This window comes from Cervus elaphus, chromosome 30 (assembly GCF_910594005.1).
Source record: "Cervus elaphus chromosome 30, mCerEla1.1, whole genome shotgun sequence".
In the NCBI taxonomy this organism is placed as follows: Eukaryota; Metazoa; Chordata; class Mammalia; order Artiodactyla; family Cervidae; genus Cervus; species Cervus elaphus.
Window position 1 is genome coordinate 52,195,093 of NC_057844.1, and position 23,218 is coordinate 52,218,310.

At 39.9% G+C, this 23,218-nt stretch overlaps 1 long non-coding RNA gene across 1 annotated transcript; it reads left to right on the top strand.

Moving 5' to 3' along the window:
* The first annotated feature begins 2,056 nt into the window (after nt 1-2,056).
* LOC122686985 lies at nt 2,057-21,966 on the top strand. Its single transcript, XR_006338975.1, has 3 exons — nt 2,057-2,070; nt 16,677-16,687; nt 21,821-21,966. It is a non-coding gene; the product is annotated as an uncharacterized LOC122686985 (long non-coding RNA).
* Nucleotides 21,967-23,218: the final 1,252 nt, after the last annotated feature.

Sequence of the window (23,218 nt, forward strand, 5' to 3'; positions counted from 1 at the left end):
CAGCTGTGGTTTTATCTTTGTTGAAATAATAAATAAAGTGTAATATGCCAAAAATGTTGCTTTTTTCAATATGAAAATGTCTACACAAAAATGAACCAATTTTGACAAGTTTTTTAACACATGCTGATATGACAGCTATCCTAATACAATCTAACAAAATTATTTTGGATGAAGTTAAAGACAACTAAACACTACTAGAGTCATCTTAGGGAAGAACCAAATGAAATTTTTGGCCCACTCAATATAATGTTCTTTTTCTGTAGAATCCTGTTATACAACCCCTGCTCTTTCCTTGACCAACTTCTCTGCATCTTTCCTATCTCAGCCTAAATTTTATCTCTGAATATCCTTCCCTGAATCTTTAGATGGACTGCGTGTGTGCATGCTAAGTCGCTTCAGTCATGTTCTACTCTTAATGAACCTGTGGACTGTACCCTGCCAGGCTCCTCTGTCCATGGGATTCTCCAGGCAAGAATGCTGGAGTGGGTTGCCAGGACCTCCTCCCCGGGGATCTTCCCAATCCAGGGATTGAACCTATGTCTCCTGCAGCTCCTGCATTGGCAGGCTGGTTTTTTACCCCTAGGGCCACCTGGGAAGCCCTTAGAGGAACTAGATACCACTTATTTGAACTCTAGCAAGCTTAGTGGTCTATTGCCTCCACTACAGTGAAGCTTCCTCAAGGAAGAAACAGTATCTTGCTCCCTCATGTAACCCTATGACCTAGCGTGGTGTCTGGCATAGAGCTGGCATTACTAAGATGTTTGTTGAATAAATGCTTAATTTCTTGTTAGGAAATAAGCATGGCTTGAACAATCAAATTTATATTTTGTTTAAAAATCTCTGTATAATTCAGCTACTACTTAGGAACAAGTACCATTTTATTAATCAAGTACCATAGAAGTCATTGCAATTTCATGAAACTTAAAAAAAAAAAAAGATTTAGAACATGGTGAGTGGGAAAGGATCTAGTAATAAAGCTAAAACCTACTGTAGAATGTGAAAGTTGAAGAGGCTTCACTTCTCTTTGGGTAGAATAGTATTCTCTTCTGTATTTTTTAAAGACTGTACTTGGAAACTCCCCCACTTTACGCCCCATTATTTATTGTCCTGCTCAGTGGATTTTTTTCTTTAGAGGTCTATTTGTGCCTGGTTTGCCCTGAGGGAAAGGATGATACAGAACTCTCATCTGTCTCTGTTACTATGTATTATTACTGAGGAAACGTCAAGACAAATGCCATGTAAGTAAATAAAATGCTCCAGAAGCTTTAGCGCTCACTGTTAGGCAGTGGGAGGGGGGGGGGGAGAAAGAGCAAATGTTTAAGTTTAAAGAGATAGACTTAATAAATAGCTGCCATTTTCCATAGCACGGGAGAAAAAAGAGTATTCTCCTCAAGCATGTGTAATTTGGCATCAAGGATTAATAAAATACTATTGAGTTTGGCTCTGCTCTCTGTTTGCAACAATGGTTATTTGGTTTTATCACAGCCTGGTGGTCTTAATTCTATTGAACTGAGTGTACATAGTCAGCTATCAAGTAACAAAATCAATCTATTGAAAGGATTATTATCTTTTATTAGGAGAGGCCAAGCAAAGCTGCTTTATTTTCCATTACTCTGCGGACTCATTTTTGGTTAATCTCTTTCTGATTTCCCCAATCATGTGGAGTATCAGTAAAATCCAGTCAGATTTACCTTCCTGTAAACTCCACATGAGGAAACAGTTACTCTCAGACAGGCTGAATCTCCTCCCAGGTACTCTCCTTGGGGGAGGGTATGGGGAACTTCGGTCTATTTATATCTCCTGTGCATCTGAGGACTGACATGTGAGCTGTCTGCACAAAGAATATAGTGCGATTATTTGGAGAAAATTACAGAGTGCACTCCCCCCACCCCCAGAAGGGTTGAGAATTGAGTGTTCTGGTGAAATGAGCATCCCTGGCAATACAGACCACCACACTGTCTCTAATGCTATCCATAGATTGTCGTAGTATTTGCTATCTATGGATTACAAATTTTCATACAATTAATATCTGAGAGCTCTGAGGACACTGTTCCCATCATATTCTGTGTGGTATCCACTCACCAAAGATGGCCTCTAATGAACTATGCTTCCCAATATTTATGACCTGATACTGTCCCCTTCATATTGAGGCTGGGCTGATACTATGACTTGCTTTTTCAATAGAATGCAGTGGAAGTGAAGAAGTGTTTGCACTTCTGAGAGTCTGAGTGATCATGTAACAGGTCATATTTCTCTGAAGGAGAGACCACATGAAGATACTACATAGAAAGCGTATATGAAGAGGAGACTAACTGAGTCTGTATGGAAATAGAGAAATAGAGATAGAGATAAAAATGATAGAGAGAGAGAGAGGGAAAGAAAAACATCCAGCTGCCCCAGCATCCCAGCTAAGCCCAGCTGTCTCTGCCAGGCACATTGGTTGAAGCCATTCTGGACATTCCATCTTTGACACGGAATATGGAGCCGCCGTCTAATTGAAGTCACCTAAGGAAATACAAGCAAGACCAGAAGAACCATACAGCTGAGAACCAGTCAACCCACAGAATCAAGAGAAACAGTAAAGTGACTGTTGTTTCAGGGCACTAGATTTTGAGATAATTTATTTGCATAGATAACCACAGTATGAACCCTAAAACTCTAAAATAACTTAGTTCGGCCATCTCTATACTACAAGTAAGGAAACTGAGGACCAGAAAAGTTATCCCATTTGACCAATGTTACCAACTAATTTAGAAAAAATGTTGGGATTAGAGCTCACGTCTCTGTATTCTGATTAAGATGTATATTCATCTTACTATGCTAAGTTACTTTCAATACATAAACACTTTAAAACATCTCTGTGACCCAAAAATTTCACTTTTGAGAATGCATCATTAGGAAATTAAAAAAAAATTGTGTCTAAAGATATTTATCACATATTACTTATAATAACAGTTATTTTGTTACAGGAAACAAACTGTAAGTCAAAATGTAGAGGCAGAATTAAGAAATCTTTTGTCTTTACACTTAAACAAATTAAAAATGTTTTTGAGTAGAATGAAAAACACATGATATAATGTTAAGTGAGAAAAGGGGAGCACACTGAAGTCAGAACACAAAATACTTTATGTAAGATCCGTAAAATTAGTTTTTTTTTTATTTTTAAGAATAGCTAGAGAAAGCAGATTGAAAAGAATTAACTATAATTATCAAGAAGTAGTAAGACTAACCTGGAAAAGGGAATGGCAACCCCCTCCAGTATGCTTGCCTGGAGAATTTTAAGGACAGAGGAACTTGGTGGGCTACAGTCCATGGGGTCACAAAGAGTTGGAAACAACTGAGTGAATAACACACACACACACACAGTAAGACTAAAGTATACATTTTCAGCCATGTTTCTTGTATTATTTCCATATTTTCAGAATGGATCCACATATTGGAAAAAAAACTCTACTAATTTTAATTTAATGTCTTTTATTTAAAAGGCACTTTGGGGTTTTCTATGCCCTTTGAATAACACTTGTCATTATATAGTCCTTTGCTGACAGAAGAGAGAGGAATAACATTACTTCTCTTATGTGTCCTTTTCTTAACATGATCCTGATGTCAGCTTAATTTAATTTGTGTTCTTCTTGTAAAATAATGGAACAAAATAAAATGCCATTCTAGTTATTTATATATTCTTTGCTTTCCCCCAAAATCTACATAATTAAATTGTAAATAGTATTTAAAATACAAAATGTATCTTTCACTATTTTGACAAGTTGTTCAGTTGTGTCTGACTCTTTGCAACCCTACGGACTGTAGCCTACCAGGTTTCTCTGTCCATGGGATTTTCCAGGCAAGAGTACTGGAGTGGGTTGCCATTTCCTTCTCCAGGGGATCTTCCTGACCCAGGGATTGAACCTGGGTCTCCCGCACTGTAGGCAGACACTTTACCATCTGAGCCACAAGGGATTCCCCTTTCACTATACGACAAAATTAAAAAATTCAGTGATTAACTTGATATTCCTCTTCCTAGTTTCCACTTCCAGTTTTTAAATTTAGAACAGATTAGTTCAGAAAAGAAAACTGCCTGTCTCCTTAGAGAAGAAGTTACTGTTGTTGAAAGTGGGAACTAGCCTCTTATTATTAACTGGTGGGTTATTAACTTACAGTTGAGTCTTTCACTCAGATACCCATGCAAAAAACCTATTTCTCAAATGATTTATTTTTATTGCTAAGATTTTATAGTTGGTGTGATATGCATGTGTGCGTGTGAATTTGTTTCAGTCATGTCCTACTTTTGATGATCCTATGGACTGTAACCCGCCTGGCTCCTCTGTCCATAGGATTCTCCAGGCAAGAATACTGGAGTGGGTTGCCACACCTCCTCCAGGGGATCTTCCCAATTCAGGGATCGAACACACATCTTCTGCATCCCAGGTGGATTCTTTACCCACTGAGTTTCCTGGGAAGCCCTGGTGTGATATATTGAAGAGTAAAATATCAAAAGTAAAGCTATTTTTATTTGTTAGCAATAATTTTAACTTGGAATCTGATTAAAACTTAAAAATCTAATTTTGATGTTTTTAAATCAGTTTTCAAATATAGAGTCTCCATTCCCCATTTTTGTTGTTCTTGCCTATACTTTCAACTTGTTCAGCGCCTAACTGTAACCCAGAATGGGTTTAAATACAGTTCAAATATCTGAAAAGGCTGATTATTTGAATCATAATTTTAAGGTGTAATAAGTAAAACAGGGAAGAAATACCTCTGAGGCAGGAAAGACATGGCTGGGCCCAAGGATAGCCTCCTGCTGCATAGGCAGTAGGCAGAAGACAAAGCCTCTTTTTCCTTTTGCTCTTAATGAGGCCATGTGCAGGGAGGGTTGGGATCTAAGACAGAGACTTTGTAGCATCTGAGCAAGAAACTCTGACCATGGAAACCAAGGAGCATGTGCTTTGAGGTAGGAGATGGATATGTGCAGTGCTCTGCTCAGTCGTGTCTGATGCTTTGCAACCCCATGGACTGTAGCCCAACAGGCTCCTCTGTCCATGGGATTTTCCAGGCAAGAATACTGGAGTAGGTTGCCATTTCCTCCTCCAGGGGATCTTCCCGACCCAGGGATCAAACCCATGTCTCCTGCATCTCCTGCTTCGCAGGTGAATTCTTTACCACTGAGCCATCAGGGAAGCCCAGGAGATTGATATGCGTTGGGTTGACCTGCTGCATCCAGTTTCATGCTGACCATTTGAGATAAACTACTGTTGGGATGATGGGCTCTGACTGGGTGAAAGACAAAGCAACCCACTGCAACCCCCTTGTTTTTGTGGTCAAGGAGATTTTCCAGCCCAACACATGTGCATGGGGAGGGTCTCAAGTTGTCTTCTAGTAACCTTGGTCACATTGTAATAGAATTATCTCAGTAGCATTGGAGTTTTGAAACCCCAGCCAAGCGGGTTTCACTTAGGTATTCAATAGGTCAACACAGGGATACAAACTATGCCAGCATATGTCATTAAGGTGTTCAAGAATAGAGAAAAAAAAAATCTCTTTATCACAGAACCTATGAACATAGTTTGAGTTTGAAACAGGCATAAACACTTTAATCTTCTTCATTAGTTGTTAATCTTATTCCTAAATCTAATGTTTCAAGATAAGTCTGTTTCCATTAGTAATTTATAACATACATGATTTCATCTTTAGATGACTTCAAGTTTGGAGAGCAGCCTGGAAGTATGTGCTGAGGAAATAAAATATACTTTGTTTCAATGATTTATACCTTCTATTTATTCTTTGTAGCCTACCTTGAATTGCATATAAGAAGATATCTGCTAGAAGTTGTAGATTGGACATGATATTCAGACAATTTCTGGTGTCTGTCCAGTTCTTATTTCTTGCAGGAAAACTGTCATGCACATGGGTGCGTCTCTAAAGCTGCATTTAAAAACTGTGTGACTTGATCACTAACTATGGATGACTGGCTCATAGGGAAACAAGTGTCAGCTGGGCCAATTATATTCTTTCCTACTGATTTTGGAGTTGGAACACAGCAATGTGGGCCAAATGTGCATGCTAGATATTGAAGGACATGCAAATTTAGTGTTCTGGGGCTGAGGCAGCCTTTGGGCAATGACTTTGGGACAACACACTCTGAAAGATAGCTCAGAGACCTGGTCCTCGGCAGCCAGCAGGATAACTAGAGACAACAGGAGAAAGATAGCTGTATTTTCAATTCTGGAGACCAGCCTTTGTTCCCAAAAGCTTCCCAGTTCAAACTCTAGTTCTTGGGCCGTCCTGGCTGTGTTCCTGCTTCTGGTCTCAGAAGTCCACTGAGTTTTTATAGTCCTTTCTACATTTCTTATTGTGTCAATTTCTGCTTCATGTCACCAAAAAATCTTTGCCTACGTCATAGACTTTTTCTAATTTGTAGTAACGTGTAATGCCAATTTTGCACGGGGTATTCCGTAGGAGACACTAAGCTCTTTGACTGTATGCTTCTAAGGTCAGGGCCCTTATCTTTCAATTATTCACAGATGATAGCACAGTATGTAATATAGAGGAAGCACTCCCCCTAGTTGAGCTTAATTAAATGAACAGGGGTAATCACATGAAAATTTGGTATAGCTGAACCACCCATTTTGTGATTTACCCAATTATTTTTTATATCAATGGTTTGTTTTCATATTTTTGTACTTGTTTCTTTTCATTTGTAGTCTGTACAACTGACTTGTGCCAGCCTAGCTTTAAAGTGTCGATGTCATTAAATCACACATAAGGGGGAGCTTGTGTTCTCATTTAATTTTGAGTCCAGACATGTATAAAGGTCCTGAAAAACAAAGAACTCCCTACTACTAGATTAACATAATATTAGTGGAAGAGCCTAGTTCAGTTCACTTAAATAATCCTCCTTGAATGAACTATGGAAGGCATACCCCAATGATGTAATTATTATGTCATATCATTTTTAGTGTATTGATATTAAACTATAAATCATATATTTGTATTTTTGGTATCTTTGCTTAATTTATTCCACTAATAACATTTGATTGGGCACTTATGTTTAAATAATAGTATCTAGAATGATACTGAAAATTGGTACTATGAGGTGGAAATGAACAAGATACAATTTAACAAACATAAATGTAAGAACTGGCTCTTGGGCTCAAGAAAGCAAAGTAAGAATACCCGAGAGAAACAATGTATGTGGCTTAGCATACCTGAAATTGTGATTTATAATAAAAATACATATATTTGGCTTTTGTCCCTGGCACAGAGCTCCTAAAACCCTTGGAATTTCTGAAGCAGTGAAAGTAATCAACATGTCTTTTGTTATGTTAACAAGGTAACTTTTGGTGAGTTTCTAGGTAACCTACAAGTAGGGAGATGGTTGCCAGGGGAATCAAGGAAGTGATTAGAGGGTTGGAACTTTCAGTCCTATTCCCCTGAATTCCAGGGAGGGGAGAGAGGTTGGAGATTGTATCAGTTGCCAGGGGCCAGAGATTTAATCAATCATGGCTATGTAATTGGGCTTCCTTTGTGGTTCAGATGGTAAAGAATCTGCCTGCAATGCAGGAGACACAGGTTCAATTCCAGAGTGCAAAAGATCCTCTGGAGAAGGGAATGGCTACCCACTCCTCTGTAATAATACCCTCATAAAACCACAAAAGGAGAAGTCCATAAAGCTTCCAATGGGCGAATATGAAGAGATTCTGGGTGAGTGTCCTGCTGGGAGAGGGTATGGAAACACAGCGCCCCTTCTTACATACAGTACTCTCTGTGCATCTTTTCCATCTGGCTATTCTCTGATATCCTTTTATAATAAGCTGATTATCTAGCGTTTTTTTTCTGAGCTCTGTGAATCGCTTTAGCAATTATTCAACCTGAAGAGGGGGGTTATGGGAACCTCTGATTTACAGCCAATCAGAAGCACAGGTGACAAACTGGACTTGCTTTTGGTGCCTGAAGTGGGGACAGTCTTGTGGGACTGAATCTGTACTTTGTGGGATCCGAAGCTATTTCCAGGTAGATAGTGTCAGAATTAATTACTTGATCAGAGCTCAGGGCTTAATGGTGTGGGGGAACACACACACACACACACACACACACACACACACACACTGGAGCACGTGTGAAAAAACTTTGGGAATTTGGTTTATAGTCAGCTGCAAGAGAGGCACCCCTTTGATGTGGGAGCTCAGAGAACTTCTGTGATCATAAGAGTATTACTAGAACAATGAAGGGGGTTAATGCAGTGTTTTCCATTGACTGCATTGAATGCCTTTGGAATTTTAAATTCTAGGTGCTATGGAGCATATGGATATGTAAGTCCGTGTGTGCATGTGTGCTAAGTCACTCAGTCATGTCCAACTCTTTATGACCCTATGGACTGTAGCCCGCCTGGCCCCTCTGTCCATAGGATTCTCCAGACAAGAATACTGTAGTGGGTTGCCATGCCCTCCTCCAGGGGATCTTCGCAACCCAGGGATTGAACCTGCATCTCCTGCATTGGCAGGTGGGTTCTTTACCACTAGTACCACCTGGGAAGCCCATGTATGTCCACATGAATTGCTAAAAGGGTTGAAATCCTGTCAAAGAGAAAATGAATATTTTGGTGGGAGAGAATAGAATTATAGCTATCTTTAAATATTCAGAGATTTTCCAAGTGGAATGTGGCCAGAGACTGGTATACAAAGGAAAGGGTGGGCCTGTGGATGATAATTAAATAAGAGCTTTTTGTTTTAACAGGAGGAAGACATTTTTGATAATGCCATTTCAGAATGGCAGGGCCTGCTTCCATTAGGAGGTAGATATTTAGCTCTACATTCAAGCACACACAGAACAGCAAGTATCAGAAAACTGATCAACAAACACAAATTACCTCCTCCCTGAGAAAACTCTAAATTATGTGGTAAATCTATAACTTCGAATACAAAGGATTGAAGATGTCAAATAATGTTTTAGATAGTCTCAAAGGCAGCCAGGACAGACCTATTTCTATTGGTATATCTATGCTGTTCAACCTACTTAATTTTCTGGTGCAAAATATTTAAAAATAGGTCATTAGAAATATTTGTCCAGAATAACTGTGGCTTGTGCTAATAGAGAGTTCCTAGACTTTATAGTGGCTTCTCTGGTGGTTCAGATGGTAAAGAATCTGCCTGCAATATAGGACACCCAAATATAATTCCTGGGTTGGGAAGATCCCCTGGAGGAGGAAATGGCAACCCACTCCAGTATTCTTGCCTGGAGAATTCCATGGACAGAGGAGTCTGGCAGGCTATAGTCCATGGTGTTGCAAAGAGTCAGACATGAAAGAATTTTTAGAAATGTAATAGAAAAAACAAACTAGTCAATCTATACGTGTGCCATATATCATATATCACTTACATGATATGTAACATCATATGACATGTGGAATCTAAAATACATATCTACAAAATGGATCCGACTAATAGACATAGAAAACAAACTTGTTACCAAAGGGGATGGGGGTGGTTTGGGATTAACATACAAACACTATTACATACAAAATATATAAATAACAAGGACTTACTCTACAGCACAGGGCTTCCCAAGTGATGCAGTGATAAAGAATCCTGCCCCCAGTGCAGGAGACACAAGAGACATGGGTTTGATTCCTGGGTCAGGAAGATTCTCTGGAGCAGGAAATGTCAATCTGCTCTAGTATTCTTGACTGGAAAATTCCATGGGCAGAGGAGCCTGATAGGCTACAGTCCATGGGATCACAAAGAGACACAGCTGAGCACACACGTACACACACACAGTACTGCACAGGGAACTATACTCAATACCTTATAATAACCTATAATGGAAAGGAATCTGAAAGAGACTATCTCTGAATCACTTTTCTGTGTACTTGTGACTAACAAAACATTGTAAATGAACTATACTTTAATTTTAAAACAACTTTAAAGTACAGGAAACTATGGTCGTATGCCGCATGTCTCCCAGTCCTGTTCTGCTCCATTCTTCCTCTTAATCTATTTTTGTTTGTTTCATTAAAATGAATTAGAATCAGTAAGCACCATTTGCACAGGAACTTCTGGGAACCATGGTTGTTCCTTTGATTCATTAGACAGTCACATGGCCTTTGGTGTGTCTCCATCTGCAAAAAGTCATGTTTTTGTGGCATTTTAAATCAGAGAACAGTTGCTCTGCGCTGCGGTTTGATCCTCCTCTTCAGGGAGCACACATCACAGTCATGCTTTTTTAGAGTAAAGTATCAAAAAGCAGCTTGTCTTGTGACTTTTTGACTTCTCCTCATCCCTTTCCAGCCACAGTCATCACCCTCCTTCCAGACTCCTGGACTTGAATGTATAATTGCAGCCTGTTGTCTGCAGCGTAATTAGAGCCTCATTTGACTTGTTGCCCAGCAGGATGACGAGAGTGCTGGCTGTCAGGCGGGGTCAGAGGTCAGCCATGACCCCACGGACTGCAGGCAGCAGCCTCATCAGGATTCTTGGGAAGTCTCTTCTCAGCTGTGGGACGGGTCTGCAGCTGCCTCTGTGTCTCTGCAAATGACTCTTGGCATGAAAATGTGGACTGTTTTCAAGACACAACATCCCAAGATGCCGTCTGATTTCTTGTTTTCTTATGAAAGACATGACCATTCTGATGTGAAAGGAGCTCTTTTCTTATGCTTTCCATATAAGTTTCAAGTGGAAGCTGTAGCTAGCCACCATTAAAATATGACATCTATTTTCCTTCATACACTGAAGATTTTAAAATGATATTTAAAAAGAATGTTAAATCAAGAGGCGACATTAGGACAGAAACTGCTATGTATCAAATAGGAAAATAACTTGGATGCAAAAAAATGAATTGTATTCAGACTGAAAATCCTAAAGATTCTGTAAATAAAGGATCAATAAATCACAATGTAAGAAAAAAAAGCACATCACATGTCAGTTTACCTAATCTTATAGGTGATAAAAGAATAATCCTTAAACAGGATTTCTTATGTTTTATCTAGTGGAGATTTGTCTCTGAGGGGAATGCAGATTCAAATATACTTCTAGAGAAAGAATGTTTTAATATTACTGAAGACTCTCCAATCCTATTTTAAATATTTCACATAATTGATATTTTAAAAACTTTAAACAGATATAATGATTGGACTTGTGGTGATTTCAATGAATAAATCTGATAGAAAGTATAGTCAAGAATTTCCTGATCATGTTTTCAGGTAAGACTAAACTAAGCAACAATTATTACTAAGTTATTGTTTCAGAAGTCAGAATACAATATAAGATGACCTTGAGAAACTGTTTAATCTACAAAGGAAGACATTCAGGAGGATGGGAGACAATAAAGTTTAAACACAAATATGATAGGGGGTGGGAAATAACCCAAGAAATTTTGTTAAATAAGAGTTTATGAATAAAATACTTTTATGAAATATGCTGATGTGATATCATGATTTAGTAAATGTGTTAGACATCAGGAAGCGTTCCTACTATTTCTGTTTTACAAAAAGAGAATGTTGTATTTCATTTCTATGATTTCATCTCATTTTTCACGTCAGGGAGCTGTGGTACTCTCATTTAGACAGAGGTTAGAGCAGAATTTTAAACCCTAGAAAGCCAGGAGGTCACCAGAGAAGTCTTTTTTAGGTTTACCAGGCTGAGGTGCAAACATAGAAATCAGGATGTGGTATAATACTGAGTAAGCAAACAGGAAGTGAGACCAGTAAGAAACCTAAGGCAAGCTGAGTTAGATGGCCATGGCAGGGTCAGAGAGGAAATGAAGAATCAGGCTGTCAAACCAGAGGTGTGAGCACCAGGTTCACAGTGAGTGTGTGGGAAACCCCCGTCCAGTTCTCTGCCTGCAACAGGGGTGTATGAGACATAGATAATTCCAAAGATCTGGTCGTATGACCTCCTTCACCTGACCCTTCTGGTTAATGTTAAGAGAACTACCACCATTACATATTTCTATCTTTACAATAAAGTTTCCTTTATTGGGGACTTACTATGTGGTGGGACATAGGGTAGGGATTCATTTGTTCATTCATTCCTTTATTCTATAGATATATATTGAGCCTAGAATGTGCCTGGTATTGTGATAGTATTAGGATGTAGTTGTGAATAAAACCACATGATCTTTGATCTCATAACAAGGATAAGACAGATATTAATCATATGCTATATAACCTAAATGAATATAACTGTTGTTATTGTTGTTTGGTCACTAAGTCCTATCTGACTCTTTGCAACCCCATGAACTGTAGCCTACCGGGCTTCTTTGTCCATGGGATTTCCCAGGCAAGAATATTGGAGTGAGTTGCCATTTCCTTCTCTGGGGATCTTCCCAATGACCCAGGGATTGAACCTGTGTCTCGTGCACTGCAAACAGATTCTCTACCACTGAGCCACCTGGGAAGTCCAAATATAAATATACATACAATTAAAAGATGTGATAAGAACTATTAACAATAGAAAAGGACACTAGCAGATCTGGTGTCCTGACCTGCTCTGAGAAGGTGCTGCAATGTGAAGGATGAGCAGAGAGAGCTGGAGAAAGACAAGAGAATGGGAACTCTGGACAGAGAATGGTGTTTGGAGGATGTGAGAGCCAGGGAGGTATCTGGAAGAATTCCACAAAGATGACTGGGGATGTGGAACGAGGCCAGGTCACACAGGGCCTAGAGTGTATGCTAAAAAGCAACAGGAAGCTGTTGAAGGCTTTCAAGTACTGATAGAACATGATCTAATTTTTCTTGAGATAACCCTGGCTCCAGTGTGAAGGATGGGTTGGAACAAATATACAAACTAGTTAAGGGGTCAGTGGCTTGGCTCATCATGAGAAAGACAGGGAATAATAATTCACACCATGCTCACAACCTAGTAGGATCCTCATTTTACAGAGGAGCAGACAGAGGCTTGGAGATGTTAATTTCCAAAGCTGCACACTTACAGTGTGAGAGATTAACTCTTTCATGTTGAATCTTTCTGGTCACATAACTCATTGAAACAAGATTCATAGGAATGTAGAACTGGAGTGGAAGCTTAGATCCCATGTAAATTAATTCATTCATTCAAATAAAATTTGCATGACTGTTCTAGATACAGGGGATACAATATTGAAACCTCTTCTAGTAAAGCTTTTTAGTGGATGAAAATGGTAGTAGATTAGCAAACTAGCTACCTAGATATCACTGATAAAAACAAGGTCTTGTAATAAGCAAGGGTGGAATGGCTCCTTTTGTTCAGTGGTAGTGAGAAAGGCTGGGGCTTCCCTGGTGGCTCAGAGGTCAAGAATCTGCCTGCAGTGCAGAATAAGCAGGTTCCATCTCTGGGTCAGGAGGACCCCTGGAAGAGGGCATGGAAGCTCACTCCACTGTTCTTACCTGGAGAATCCCAAGGACAGAGTCAGACACAACTGAAGTGATTGAGCATACAGTGAGAAACCCTTCTTAAAACCAGAATATGAAGCCAGTCTGAAAGAGGGCAAGAGAAAGAGCCTCTCATGCATAGAGAATTGCTGAGACAAAGACCATGAGACGGGGACAATCATGACATATTTGAGGGACAAAAAGAGCCTCAGGGTGGCTAGACCTAATATCTTTTCTTTTCCCTGTAATTTATTTGTTGAGTCACTTCCTGAAGAGTATCCATCAGTTTGGATTTTCCTAACGGCATTATAATGGTGTCATTTTATATTAACATGTTCCTCTATCCCCTGGATCTTCTGAAAATTGGCATACAGAGAATTTTGATAACTGGATTAAAGTTTGATTTCTTTTCTTAGGCAGTTATATTTCCATCAGGAGGCAAATAATATCTGCTTGTCTCTTGATGCTAGCAATTGCTGATAATCTTTGTTCAGACACCTTAGTTAAGGTGGTGCAAAACGGTGATAATATAATTTTATTATTCAGAAGTAGATTGTTTTAAAAATTGAAGATAATGTGGACAAGATTTTTGATGGAATTTTGATAACAAGGAGAGGAAGAGAGGGACTGGGGATGACCCGTAGACTTTTGGCTTGAAAAGTTAGCTTGGCAGTATTGCCAATTACTCACTTGGGGAAGGTGGAGAGAAGAAGTTTGGAGTATGAAAGAATGAAAAGTGAAGGATTCCATACCTTAAGAAAATTGAAGTGTATGTGTAAGGAAGGCAGTCTGGAGCTTAGAAAACTGATCAGAACTGTATAGCATAGTCTTAGTTTACACTGCTGTTTAAAGACTATTATGATTACCTATGGGGGAAGCACATAGAAGAAGAAGAAAAAAAATTTTGAAGACTTAAGAAATGCTGAGCAATTAATCCCTAAGTAGAACCATGTTGAGAGTTGAAGAGAAAAGTCAACCTCTCTCAGAAGGTCTCTCCATGTTCACTTGTATAAACTGCATAAAAGGATGTCCCCTTTGCCCCAGAGGGGAAGCATGCTAGTTTAGGCTTACTTGGGAGCACTAACCCACAAAAGGCAGAACAAGCCCTTGTGGCATACACCTAAGACTTGACATCAAGAAGAATCTATTTTTCCACAAGGCAATAGCCACTGGAAAGGACTATAGTGAGAGGAGTTATAAACCACAATCCTATTGTGCTAAGCAGAATTCTAACATGGACACCCTGGCCTTTGCACTTGACATTACACCTGTGATTATGCTATGTGGTGAAAGGCAAGCAGCAGACATAATTTAGGTTCCTAATCTTGTTCACCTTACAGTGGAGCGATTACTGAGCGAGACTAACCTAATCACAGGAACCCTTTAAAAGCAGAGAGTTTTCTCCTGCTGGCAGAAAAGAACTGAGAGAGATTCTAAGCGTGAGAAGGATTTGAGAAAGTATTGCTGACTTGAAGGTGGAAGGGGCCACATGGCAAGGAATATGAGCCCCCAAGGAAATAGAAACCTCTACTTGACAATCACAGAGACTGAACTCTGCCAAGAGTCTGAATGAGGCTGGAAGTGTGTTCCCTAGAGCCTTCAGATAACAGGGTTGATACCTTGATTTTGCTTTTTTGCTTCTCTAAGGATAGAATCCAGTTGAGCCTACCTGGCTTTCTGACCTCTGTAACTGTGAGGTAGAGTGGATGATGGACAGTGCTGCAAATCACCAAACTTGTGGTAATTTGTTACTCAGTGTTGTTGTTCAAATGCTAAGTCGTGTCTGACTTTCTGCAGTCCCATGGACTGCAGCACATCAGGCTTCTCTGTCCTTCACTATCTCCCAGAGTTTGCTCAAATTCATGTCCATTGAGTCAGTGATGCTGTCCAACCATCTCATCCTCTGCCACCCGCTTCTTCTCCTGCCCTCAATCCTTCCCAGTATCAGGGTCTTTTCCAATGAGTTGGCTCTTCCCGTCAGGTGGCCAAAGTATTGGAGCTTTAGCTTTAGCATCAGCCCTGCCAATGAATATTCAGGGTTAATTTCTTTTAGGATGGAATGGTTGGATCTCCTTGCTGTTCAAGAGACTATCAAGAGTCTTCTCCAATGACACAGTTCAAAAGCATCAATTCTTTGGTGCTCAGCTTTCTTTATAGTCCAACTCTCACATCCATACATAACTACTAGAAAAACCATAGCCTTGGCTAGATGGACCTTTGTTGGCAAAGTAATGTCTCTGCTTTTTAATATGCTGCCTAGATTGGTCATAGCTTTTCTCCCAAGGAGCAAGCATCTTTTAATTTGTGGCTGCAGTTACCATCCACAGTGATTTTGGAGCCAAAGAAAATAAAATCTGTCACTGTCTCCTCTTTTGCCCCATCTATTCGCCCTGAAGTGATGGAACTGGATGCCATAATCTTCATTTATTGAATGTTGCATTTTTAAACCATTTTTTTCACTCTCCTGTTTCTCTCTCATCAAGAGTCTCTCTAGTATGCCTATGCTATGCTGGGCACTGTGATAGACTGCTAAAACTGTGCATAAACCGTGCTTTTAGGGTGCAGGCCTAGGATGGTCCAGTCATTTATATATGGAAAGAGAGGAGATGGAACTAGATCGTGTCTTGAAAGTTCAACCAGATCTTCTCTTCTGTGTGAAAACAAGACACCACAAACTCCTGTTCCTTCTTCGTCTCATCCCTACACTCAAACAATACACACTTGAAAGTTACACAATGAACTGACATACAGCACTTAAACTTTGTTATACTGATACAGAATCACTGACTCAATCTGGAATGTTGTAAGATGAACAATATTAACCTTTGCTTAAAATTGTTATTAAAAAAGTTCAAAGTCTACTATAAGCACAAAATAAGTACACTATCATCCAGGTATAGTATTTTGGCATTCTCTTCTCTGTGTACAAATACGAACATGAATAGATGGTGGGGCCACAAGGTGGAAACAACCTGAGCCCCTGTATCACTACATGGAAGGTAGCAGGCTGATGAGGACACCTGCGGTGGACTATTAAGTGTCAGGTAAATTTCACTGTGTTAGACTAAGAAGTGTGCGTGTTAGTGTGTGTGCGTAAAGAATGTTGTTGCTGCTGTTTAGCTGCTCAGTAGTTTCCGACTCTTTGTAACCCCATGGACTGTTGCCCGTCGGGTTCCTCTGTCCATGGGATTTCTCAGGCAAGAATGCCGGAGTGTGTTGCCACTTCCTTCTCCAGGGGATCTTCATGACCCAGGAATCGAATCCATGTCTCCTGTGTCTCCTCTTTGCGGGCAGATTCTTTACCACTGAGCCAACAGTGAAGAAGTGTGTTTGTGAGTGTGTGAGTGTGTATGTGTAAAGAATGCTGCTGCTGCTGTTTATATTGACCACATAACAGCTAAATTTCCATCTACTTTAATAAGTATTTGGTCCCCCCAAACAAATATGATGTAGCAAGTATAAACAAAATCTGTAGTTAACAGGTAGTATTTTCTCTTTGCATAATTAATTTAAAGTAAATCAATAGCAAGCATTGCTTAAATGTAAAAAATAATTTTCTTTAGTTATAGAGTAATGGATACTATTAAAGGCTAAAAATAAACCCTGAAATAAATCTTTAATAGTAAATTAACCTAAAATGAAACACATTTTCTTACTAAATGCCACCTCTTCCCCATATATTGCACAATACTGAAGGACACAAACTTTTAGGAGAATTCACAAGATTATATACATATGTTTTTAAGATTTATTTTATTGAAGTATAGTTGATTTACAATGTTGTCCTAGTTTCAGATATATAGCACAGTCATTCAGATATATAAATGCATTTACTATATTTAAATATATATGTAGATATATAATTATACATTACATAAATATTATATATTCAAATATGTCAAATATGTTTATATATAAATGTTATGTTCCATTGCCAAATCATGTCTAACCCTTTGCTACCCTATGAACTGCAGCCTGCCAGGCTTCCCTGTCCCTCACCATCTCTTGGAGTTTGCCCAAGTTCATGTCCATTAAATTAGTGATGCCATCCAACCATCTTATCTTCTTATGCCTTCTTCTTCTTCTGCCCTCAATTTTTCTCAGCATCAGGGTATTTTCCAATGAGTTGGCTATTCACATCAGGCAGCCAAAGTATTGGAGCTTCAGCATCAGTCCTTCCAATGAGTATTCAGGGTTGATTTCCTTTAGGGCTGACTAATTTCATCTTCTTGTTGTCCAAGGGACTCTCAAGAATCTTCTCAAGCATCACACTCAAAAGCATTAATTTTTCAAATCTCAGTTGGAAGGCATCAATATATAACCACAGTTCAAAAGTTTCAAACCACAGTTAGAAAGCATCAATATAACATATAAATGTTATCAGTTCAATTCAGTCGCTCAGTCATGTCTGACTCTTTGCAACCCCATGAACCACAGCACGCCAGGTCTCCCTGTCCATCACCAACTCCCGGAGTCCAACCAAACCCATGTCCATTGAGTTGATGATGCCGTCCAACCATCTCATCCTCTGTCATCTCTTCCTCCTCTTGCCCTCAATCTCTACCAGCATCAGGGTATTTTCAAATGAGTCAGCTCTCCGCATCAGGTGGCCAAAGTACCGGAGTTTCAGCTTCAGCATCAGTTCTTGCAATGAAAATTCAGGACTGATTTCCTTTAGGATTGATTGGTTGGATCTCCTTGCAGTCCAAGGGACTCTCTAGAGTCTTTTCCAACACCATAGTTCAAAAGCATCAATTCTTTGGCTCTTAGCTTTCTTTATAGTCTAACGCACACATCCATACCTGACCACTGGAAAAACCACAGCCTTAACTAGACAGACCTTTGTTGGCAATGTAATGTCTCTGCTTTTCAATATGCTGTCTAGGTTGGTCATAACTTTTCTTCCAAGGAGTAAGTGTCTTTTAATTTCATGGCTGCAATCACCATCTGCAGTGATTTTGGACCCCAGAAAAATAAAGTCAGCCACTGTTTCCCCATCTATTTGCCATGAAGTGATGGGACCGGATGCCACGATCTTAGTTTTCTAAATGTTGAGCTTTAAGCCAACTTTTTCACTCTCCTTTTTCACTTTTATCAAGAGGATCTTTAGTTCTTCTTCACTTTCTGCCATTAGGGTGGTGTCATTTGCATATCTGAGGTTATTGATATTTCTCCCAGCAATCTTGATTCCAGCTTGTGCTTCCTCCAGCCCAGCATTTCACATGATATACTTTGCATATAAGTTAAATAAGCAGGGTGACAATATACAGCCTTGACATACTCCCTTCCCGATTTGGAACCAGTCTGTTGTTCCATGTCCAGTTCTAGCTGTTGCTTCCTGACCTGCATAAAGGTTTCTCAAGAGGCAGGTCAGGTGGTCTGGTATTCCCATCTCTTTCAGAATTTTCCAGTTTATTGTGATCCACACAGTCGAAGGCTTTGGCATAGTCAATAAAGCAGAAACAGATGTTTTTCTGGAACTCTCTTGCTTTTTCGTTGATCCAGGAGATATTGGCAATTTGATCTCTGGTTCCTCTGTCTTTTCTTTTTTTTCTTTTCCTCTGCCTTTTCTAAAACCAGCTTGAACATTTGGAAGTTCACGGTTCACGTATTGCTGAAGCTTGACTTGGAGAATTTTGAGCATTACTTTATTAGCGTGTGAGATGAATGCAGTTGTGCAGTAGTTTGAGCATTCTTTGGCATTGCCTTTCCTTAGGGGAATGAAAACTGACCTTTTCCAGTCCTGTGGCCACTGCTGAGTTTTCCAAACTTGCTGGCATATTGAGTGCAGCACTTTCACAGCATCATATTTCAGGATTTAAAAGAGCTCAACTGGAATTCCATCACCTCCACTAGCTTTGTTTGTAGTGATGCTTCCTAAGGCCCATTTGACTTCACATTCCAGGATGTCTGCCTCTAGGTGAGTGATCACACCATCATGATTATCTGGGTCATGAAGATCTTTTTTGTACAGTTCTTCTGTGTTTTCTTGCCAGCTTTTCTTAATATCTTCTGCTTCTGTTAGGTCCCTACCATTTCTGTCCTTTATTGAACCCATCTTTGCATGAAATGTTCCCTTGGTATTGTTGTAGCCACATGTTCTGGGAAACAAACTCACTCAGAAGGACAGTGCAGATAGTGGAGTGCAGTTTATTACACCAGCGGGCCCAAGGCAGAGTCTCCTCTTAGCCAAGGACCCCGACCTATTTTTGTGAAAACCTTATATACCCTAAGTGCACTTGCTCAAACCCACCTCCCCAAATTCCTTGAAACTAGTCTGGACAAGGTAAAAGAGAGATAAGATCAAAGTTAACTCATGATTCATGTGTCACAAGACTAGATAAGCAGTGGAAAATCAATAGGACTGTGGTCATATCCCGATAAACATAATGGAATTTACAACTTTGTTCTGTTACAGAGATAATTAGCATATTCTTTTAGGCAACGGAGAGTCCAAGTCCAAGTCCTGAGGCTCTTTTATCCGGGGGTCTGGTTTCCCATCGGTATGCCATTTCTATAGACACCAGGCACAAAGTTCAGAGTCCACTGGGAGGGTGACCATGCATGTAGCCTAATGTTCGCAGCCTGGCCTAAGATGGAGTCCAGCTCTGTCTGTTTCCTCCTTCAGTATGTCTAATTTTCTTGAAGAGATCTCTAGTCTTTCCCATTCCATTGTTTTCCTCTATTTTTTTGCATTGATCGCTGAGGAAGGCTTTCTTATCTCTCCTTGCTGTTCTTTGGAACTGTGTATTCAAATGGGTATATCTTTCCCTTTCTCCTTTGCTTTTCACTTCCCTTTTTTTCACAGCTATTTGTAAGGTCTCCTTAAACAGCCATTTTGCTTTTTTTGCATTTCTTTTTCTTGGGGATGGTCTTGATTCCTGTCTCCTGTAAAATGTCACGAACCTCCGTCCATAGTTCATCAGGCACTCTGTCTATCAGATCTAGTCCCTTAAATCTATTTCTCACTTCCACTGTATAGTCATAAACACTATAGTCAAATATATATATATAGAGAGAGAGATAAAGAATAAATATATATACATTCTTTTTCATGTTTGTTTCCCCTATGATTTATTACAGGATATTGAATATAGCATAATATTTTTATTGTTAGAGGAATTAGGAGCTAGGAAAAGTGACGCTTGATGTTTGATAAATTCAAATGTACTTTATTAGATAAGTATGTTAATGATAAGATTGATAATAATAATGTTATACTATTATTTGATTTTCCTTTGGGTTTTATTTCCTGATTCGAGTCTTCTCTGAAAGTATATGTATCTCCTTAACAAGATTTCACTTTGATTTCTCTAGGCTGCCCTGCCAAACACTCCCTCCTTCATCATATCGTCCCCTCTGTCCATATTCAATGAGCATCCATTATGGGTCAGGCACTGTTAGAAGCTCAGACATTGTAATGTGAACATGATCCCTGACCACAAAGAACATTAATTAGGTCTGCTGAATAAAACAGACAAGTAGCAATAAAGTGACAATTATAATGCAGGACGCTGCACCCTAAGATAGAGAGCAAAAAGGATGCTAAGGAAACACAAATGTCAGAGGCAGTCAGGTCAGACAGAGGAGGTGAGAACACATCCCCAAAAACCTATGTTGGAACTCCAAGCACTGATGAAGAGCTGGCCAGAGTTCAGGAAGTTTCCCAGAGGAGAGTACAGCAGAAGTCCCAGGTATAATGCAGGGCGTCAGAGCTGGAGATGGAAGCAGGAAGACAGGACCTTATAAGCCGTGGACCTCACACGCCTTGTTAAGAACTTTAGACTTCAGCCCAGGAATAACGGGGGAGCTAAGAAAGGATTTTAAGCAGGAAAGCAACACATTTTGTCTGTGTGATAGGATGAAGTACGGAAAGTGGAGGTCGGCTGTCTGATTACAAGTGGTGGGAGGAAGCTAGGAAGAGATAAGGATGGTGAAACTAGGGTACCGGCTGTGGATATGGAAGAAGTGAACAAGTTCTAGAGACTTATAAACGGTATCAATCGGATTTTTTGACTTTAGAAAAAGAGGTGGGAGTGGAGGTCTTTTTGTACTTTATAATCACGTATTTCAAGACTGAGTGGGTTTCTATGTCACTTGAGATCAGGCCCTTATTTTTAATGTTAGTCCCTTGCTGCTGCTGCTGCTAAGTCGCTTCAGTCGTGTCCGACTCTGTGTGACCCCATAGCTGGCAGCCCACCAGGCTACGTCATCCCTGGGATTCTGCAGGCAAGAACACTGGAGTGGGTTGCCATTCCCTTCTCCAATGCATGAAAGTGAAAAGTGAAAGTTAAGTCGCTCAGTCATGTCCGACTCTTCGCGACCCCATGGACTGCAGCCTACCAGGCTCCTCTGCCCATGGGATTTTCCAGGCAAGAGTACTGGAGTGGGTTGCCATTACCTTCTCCGGCTAGTCCCTTACGTAATCCCAAATTGGGAATTCTAGTCCTATCTCTGACCTGTGCAGGAGTGCACGCTAAGAAGCTTCAGGTGTGTCTGATTGTTTGTGATCCTAAGGGCTGTAGCCCACCAGGCTCCTCTGTCCATGGGATTTTCCAGGCGAGAATACTGGAGTGGGTCGCCATGCCCTTCTCCAGGGGATCTTCTTGACCCAGGGATCAAAATTGCGTCTCTGGTGTCTCCTGCATTGGCGGACAGGTTCTTTACCACTAGTGCCACCTGGGAAGCCCATCTCTGAGCTACATAAAAGTAAAGAGAAAAATCACCCAAGCCTCTGGGTGCTGTCCTACATCTAACCTTCCCCTTCCATCCGGGCGCCAGAGCAGTCCAAGTTTGAGTTTCAAAAATCTATCTGTTCCAGTGGATAACTGTCCTTCATTCTTGTTAGGTATTAGGAGTTTAAAAGTTGCTCATAATTGGAGAGAGTAGATCTTAGTGCATCCTAACAGATGGAGGATTTGTGCAAATTTTTTTCCCCGCTCCTTTCAGACTCACTCTGTAGTCTCCATTACTCCTTGTAACAGCAACCACATTTTCAAGCAATGACAGCTATGAAAAAATAAAACTATCAGTCATTGTCAGATACTTTATAAATGGAGACAGAGGAGGGGTTCTGTTCTCCATGCAACAGGACAGAGGAGAAAGGTCAGTGATATATCATGTGGTATAGGATTTCCCCTTAAGCAATCTTCGGCTAAGACTTGCTCACAGTGTGGAAGCTTTTGTCTGAACAAGGACGCTGGCGACTGCTCCTCCACTGAAGGCGATAGATATTTTTTAAGTCTCTGCTCTGTACAGTATTGAAGAAAGGAAAGAATGCTTCTCAAGTGGATTTGGAAAAAAAAGTTAATTTTTGCCATTGATGATGGCTGGGAACTAATATTAACAGTTGTTTAACTTATGAAAAATTAATTAGGTGACATAAATTATGTATGTGGGAAAAAATATCTATCAATGGGTGGTTTGAGGATTTAGAAGAGCACTGACATTGATAACAAAAGGTATTTTGTGCAGCAGGTCACGTTTCGGGTGGGTTTCTTTCTTCTTTTGTGCCTGAAAAGGATGAATACGGAATTGTTCTTAGGCAACTCCCTGGTAGTGAGGGAACCAGCCATTTCCACAGAGTTTATCATTATGTTCTTGTCTGCTGTTTGGATGCTTAGAAGGCAATTGACAAAAATTAAATAGAAAAGTCAGAGAACTGAACTGGAATGTCTGAATACTGAACCCGTGTGCCTGGCAACGCAGCGCAGCCTCACAATGCGTCCTTCTTCCAGATCTCTTGAGAAAAGAACAAACACAGTGACCCAGAAATTGAAACCCATACATGCAGTGTAAAAAGTAAATTTACAGATGCTAACGGATGTTAAGGTTTAGTTTTTAAATTTTGTGGAGTGATAAAACATATTTTTTTTTACA